The 6,277-nt window shown below is 47.5% G+C and overlaps 1 long non-coding RNA gene across 1 annotated transcript; it reads left to right on the forward strand.

The window, feature by feature from the left end:
* The first annotated feature begins 3,836 nt into the window (after nucleotides 1–3,836).
* Nucleotides 3,837–5,769, forward strand: LOC125946559 (uncharacterized). The gene is made up of 3 exons (XR_007467661.1): nucleotides 3,837–3,938; nucleotides 4,753–4,809; nucleotides 5,348–5,769. It is a non-coding gene; the product is annotated as an uncharacterized LOC125946559 (long non-coding RNA).
* Nucleotides 5,770–6,277: the final 508 nt, after the last annotated feature.

Below are 6,277 nucleotides of genomic sequence, written 5' to 3' on the forward strand. Positions count from 1 at the left end.
GTCGATTATATATCGTCGCCTCAACAAGATCACGAAGAAGGACGTATACCCCCTCCCACGGATTGACGACGCCTTGGATCGACTCTACAACGCAAAGTATTTTTCGTCGATGGACCTCAAAACCGGCTACTGGCAAATCGAAGTCGACGAGAGGGACCGGGAGAAGACTGACTTTATAACACCAGACGGACTGTTCGAGTTCAAGGTGATGCCGTTTGGTCTTTGCTCGGCACCTGCGACTTTCCAACGCGTCATGGATACAGTACTGGCAGGCTTGAAGTGGCAGACTTGCCTAGTCTATTTGGACGACGTCGTTGTGTTTGCCTCACGCTTCGAAGAACACCTGCGGCGCCTTGAAACTGTTCTTCAAGCAATCAAAACCTCCGGACTCACGTTAAAACCAGAAAAGTGCCGCTTCGCATATGAGGAGCTCTTGTTTTCGGGCCACGTCATCAACAAGTCTGGTGTGCGCCCCGACCCTCAGAAAACTGCGGCCATCTCCAACTTTCCTCCGCCCACTGACAAGAAGGCAGTGCGTAGATTTCTTGGACTCTGTGCCTATTACAGGCGCTTCGTCAAGAATTTTTCACGGATCGCTGAGCCACTGACGTATCTTACGAAGGCCTACGTCGAGTTCAAGTGGGAGACGCCGCAAGTCGAAGCATTTGAAGAACTGAAGCGACGCCTGCAATCGCCGCCAATACTTGCGCATTTCGACGAAAACGCCGATACCGAAGTCCACACTGACGCAAGCAGCGTAGGACTCGGCGCCGTGCTTGTGCAGAGGACTGACGGACTAGAAAGAGTTGTAAGTTACGCTAGCCGGTCGTTATCGAAGGCGGAATCAAATTATTCCACAACAGAAAAGGAGTGCCTCGCCATCATCTGGGCTACATCAAAGTTTCGCCCCTACCTCTATGGCAGGCCCTTCAAAGTTGTGAGCGACCACCACGCCAGGTGTTGGCTAGCTAACTTGAAGGATCCTTCAGGTCGCCTCGCACGATGGAGTCTGAGACTTCAAGCATTCGACATCACCGTCGTTTACAAGTCCAGGCGAAAGCACTCTGACGCCGACTGCTTGTCTTGCGCCCCCGTCGAACCGGCGCTACAGGACGACCAGGATGACGACACTTTCTTGGGACCGATCAGTGCCGACGAATTCGCCGAACAACAGCGAGCCGACCCGGAACTAAGGAGCCTTGTAGACTACCTGGAAGGCAAGACCGTCATTGTGCTGAAGGTGTTCAGGCGAGGATTGGCGTCGTTTTTCTTGCAAAACGACATTCTACTAAAGAAGAACTTCTCGCCTCTCCGAGCCAACTACCTCCTCGTGGTACCCTCAGCATTGCGTCCAGAGGTTCTGCAAGCTCTCCATGATGACCCAACGGCTGGACACCTCGGTTTTTCCCGCACGCTCGCGAGGATACAAGAAAAATACTACTGGACTCGCCTCTCTGCCGACGTCGCCCATTACGTAAGGACATGCCGAGACTGTCAGCGACGCAATAACACCGCCAACAAGGCCAGCCGGACTTCTACCGCCGATCGAGCCACCTCGCCGACCATTCCAGCAGATCGGGATGGACTTACTGGGGCCTTTTCCGACGTCGACGTCCGGGAATAAATGGATCGTCGTAGCTACGGACTACCTCACCCGCTACGCCGAAACAAAAGCCTTGCCCAAAGGCACTGCTGCCGAGGTCGCCCGATTCTTTTTTGAGAACATCCTCCTGCGTCACGGTGCCCCAGAAGTCCTTATCACCGACAGAGGTACGGCCTTCACGGCTGAACTAACTGAAGCCATCCTGCGCTACAGCCAGACAAGCCATCGCCGGACCACCGCCTACCACCCGCAGACGAATGGCCTCACAGAGCGCCTAAATAAGACCATCGCCGACATGTTGGCCATGTACGTCGACGTCGAACACAAGACGTGGGATGCCATCCTTCCGTACGTGACCTTCGCATAAACCACGGCTATGCAAGAAACGACGCACATGGCGCCGTTCAACCTGGTCTACGGAAGGAAACCGGCAACGACGCTTGACGCCATGCTACCGGATGTCTCTGACGAAGAAAATCTCGACGTTGCCACCTATTTGCAGCGTCCCGAAGAAGGTCGACAGCTCGCCCGCCTGCGCATCAAGAACCAGCAGAGAACCGACAGCCGACACTACAATCTTCGACGACGCTACGCCGAGTACCAGCCCGGAGACCGTGTTTGGGTCTGGACTTCGATACGCCGACGAGGACTTAGCGAGAAACTCTTACGTCTCTTTTTCGGACCATATAAGATCATCCGACGTATTGGCGCACTGGACTATGAGGTCGTGCCGGACGGTATTTCGCAATCACAGCGGCGCCGCGCACGACCTGAAGTCATCCACTTGGTGCGTCTTAAGCTTTTCTACGCCCGCTGACGAACTTAGGGCCTTTGTTGCTTTGTTATTTTTGTCCCTTTCTGTACGCGTGGTTATGTTGTCGCTTTCTTGTTTGTTGCATCGGGACGATGCTTTTTAAGGGGAGGGTATTGACACGTATACTTGTTTATCTTTTACCGGTGGCCGCTTTCCACCGGCTAACAAATGTTAAACGTTATCGCTTGGCGCCGGACGCGCCTGTATCGGAAGTTTCTAGAACGCTTATCGATGCTTCTTTCCGTTGCCTGTTTTCACCGACGCTTATGTTATCTGATTGTAAGACCGACGCTTATGTTATCTGATTGTCTAGAACTTTCTGGAAGACCCGCGGGCATCAGGGATTAATCTGGAACCTTCGATGACTCAGGTTTTTCCGACGCGTTTCGCCGCTGATCAGATTTTCGACGATCGCCGACTGTGTTCGCCGCTATCGTTGTGCTTTGAGTGTACCTTGCTTTTGTGGGCACAGGTTCGCCCAATAAACAGCCAGTTTCGTCGTACACAGTTTTACGACTGTTTTCTTCAGCGTCACTACTACGTGACACTATTTCGTATTTTGGTTCGCGCGTTTTTGTTTTTTGTCGGAAAAACCAAAGAGGCAAAGCTGAGCGCGAAATAAATCCTTGATTCGGAGGTTACTTAGGCTGCCCTGCAGCTTTGTAATTCATAAGCTCTCTATTCAAGCAATAATTAAAATGTTCACTATATAAAAGCAAATATTTATTCGTGATGAATAAAATACTGCTATGCAGTCAGTACGATTTCTATAGAGCTCTTCGGTATTTAAAATCTTTGTCCAAGTTAACTGAGACACCCGGTAAACTGTGCCGAAGAGAGCATACATCATCTTGAAAAAGACTAACCCCCGTATTCTTAAACACGCCTTCACTCAGCGCTTCTCCTCGACTCAGCCAAGTCGAGGCGACGAGGGTTCCTTCACTCAAGGCGCCGTTGCGTTTCATGAACACTACTTCACTTTTCCTCCGCCAAGGAACACCTTGAAAATGCGCCCTTGACTCGAGTGAAGTGCACCGACCGAGAAAAGCGTCTGATATCGAGGCTATTCTTAAATGCGCTTAGCAAAAGCCCAATTATTTAAGACAGATATGTGTTTCCGTTAATTTGGCTTCGTTATCAAATGACAACACGGCGCAATGCACAAATTTAGCTCGGCAGCGCTGCCACTGTTAGCGTTCGACTGATAGATCAAGCGGGAGCTGTGTTTGAGGTCTGGCAACGATCGCACCCCAGCAGCTGAGCATGGCGCATGGCTGAGAAATAAGAACATTTGCGCCCGCACTTGTCTGCTGCTCATTGTTTCCTTGTGCTTAATTTGCGGTTCACGTTGCAGTTGTTAATCGTGGTTATTATGGATGATTTTGTCCGTGTGTGTACTGTGATCGAGTCGGATTGACTTCGAAGGTTGCAACGCATGGAACGGCCGATGGGCAGCGTTGTTTAACTTCAAGACCATGTGCTGCTGAAAGCTTTCTGAAAGCAACAGGACAAAAAATAAGGGTGAGTGAGCAGTTTCTGCATGGAAGCATATTACGCTGTTGCAGTTCTCGTGAAGTTGCCGCCGCGCTATCAATAAAACGTGGCCAATGTATCCAAGCATGACTGGCTCCAGTTGCTCATGCTGCGGGCATTAGCACCCGAAGCAGGCTATTTGAGGCAGCATAAGATTGCGCGAGACGTTCGTTTTTTTTTTTCGTTTTTTTTTTTTTTTGCATTGGAGCTTGTGGAAGATTCGGCGCGACAATCTGTTATCGGTTCAGTTGTTTAAACATAAATGCACAAGGCACCGCTCCACGACTTTGTCCGATGATCATTCCACTATCGCGTAGGAAATATTTCAGTAGAGAAGAAGCAGTTGTAGTATTCATGTGGCAGAATGCATATCGTTGTGTGCGTAGCTCCGGCAGTTTTAAGGAAACAAACGTTTTTCAGTCCTGTATTTTATTTTAGAAGCCGTGGTGGTTAGTCGGTTTGTTCAAATTGTAGCACACGTCGTCAGTGAACCAGCACTGGTGCCTGCATTTCCAATGCTGCTTCACTTCCCATATACGCTCCGCAATCTTTTATTCTTCCGAAATTTCACTTCTCAGTAGTTCATTACCAGCATTAGTGTTTGTTCGTCTTACCTTTTTCAATGTGCTATGTCGTAGCATCTCCTGTACGTTCCATAAACTGTGCTTTCAAGTTCACGCAACGCCCACATTCTTTTTTTTTTTTTTAGTTGTGCTATGTCTTTTCGTTTCAGTTGCTTAGCTGCACTGAACTTAGCGTGCGAACGCCCTATGTACATATCATTTTTGGTATTCTGCTGCAGGATGTGGGCCTTGGAAAGACCAGCTGATGGAAAAAAAATCAACGTCTGTGTTGCACGGTAAGACATACAACTGACGTGAAAGCATCGATAGATACGGTGTCTGCCTATGGAAATGCACCATCTCGCTTCCCTGAAAGAACTTAGGTGCTGCGGAAGTACTTGACTGATCCGCCCGGTAGTTAGTCTGTGCTTATTTTTCATACTTATCATTAAAAATATTGATGTTATGTCTGGCCACATTGACAAATTGGTGAAATGCACGCCGTGTTATTTAAAACAGCAAACATGAAACAGCTATGCAGTAATGAAATCAAACTCATATTTCATTCCTCTTCAACAGTCATATATTATTGTTTTGAAGAGCATAGTCATGATTATGATGTGCGAAGTCATGAGTTGCCCATAAAGTGTTACGGCTGAGACGTGAGCTTTCTTACTGCCCACAATTTGTAATGCAGCACTTTAGTATTTAGTGGAATGTTGAAGCTACTTTTGCATGAGCAAGTGTGCATCCAGAAATATACCATAATTTTAATGGTTGTTCTCAGCTTTGCAGAACTCATGGTAGTAATGCGCTCTATATTGTATTTTTCAGGAACGCCATTGTGACAGTCCGCATCACCATTTGGCCTGTTGTGGGATCCCACAAGACACGCTCTATTCCTCGGTTAATTACTGAACTTCTGCAAGCCCCATGGAAGCCAACTGTGATCCGCATCGAATGGAACAAATTCATTGTTCCGGCCTTCATAATTAATGTTTAAGCTGAAGTTAGAAACGGAGCTGAAACAGCGTATATTCTGTAAGAATTTACCACTGCAGTCCATCGGGTGGCCACACCCGACGGTATGCTACTGTCTAGAACACTGCTAGTCTACTGTCTAGAACACGGATGGCGTTTTATTCTTGAATAGCTTTGTCAGTAGTGCTACTGCTTGTGTTTGTAGGATCAGAGTCCATTATCTTTTTGCAATCCTATCAGAACACAAAAAGACGAGGATAAGGTTAATTTATTGTTTCTGAGATTGACACTTGGACTGACAAGAAATTATTCAGTGATACAGACTGATTTATTAAATATGGCTTAAGAAAAGAAATCTGCATGAAAAATACAGACTTAAGCTGCAAGGTGCCTATGAAGGCAGATTTATGAAAAATGCCTTTAATGGTGATGTTTGAACTGTTAGGGTGTCAGAAAGGAGATAGTTGTTTTAGCCAAAATAGTGCGACGACGACTACAATGCAGCAGTACACATTAACTGGAGCTCCACTCTTCTCCCCTTGCACACCAACACAAGCGCAGCACCCTTGAAAAGGCAGTTGCTCTGCGTGGTCGCGTTGGCAGCCTGGTTCCTGCATAGGAGAAGGGGTTGATTATAAACATACAATGATGTTAACGCACATAAAAACTAGCTTAGGTACAGTATTCGTTTTCATCAGTTTACTTTTCGAAGTAAATACATTCATTACATATTTTCATTGTGTTCAGGAAGCCGAGTTTTTTTTTACATTGATAAGCTCGGAC

Source organism: Dermacentor silvarum, chromosome 7 (assembly GCF_013339745.2).
Source record: "Dermacentor silvarum isolate Dsil-2018 chromosome 7, BIME_Dsil_1.4, whole genome shotgun sequence".
NCBI classification, from domain to species: Eukaryota; Metazoa; Arthropoda; class Arachnida; order Ixodida; family Ixodidae; genus Dermacentor; species Dermacentor silvarum.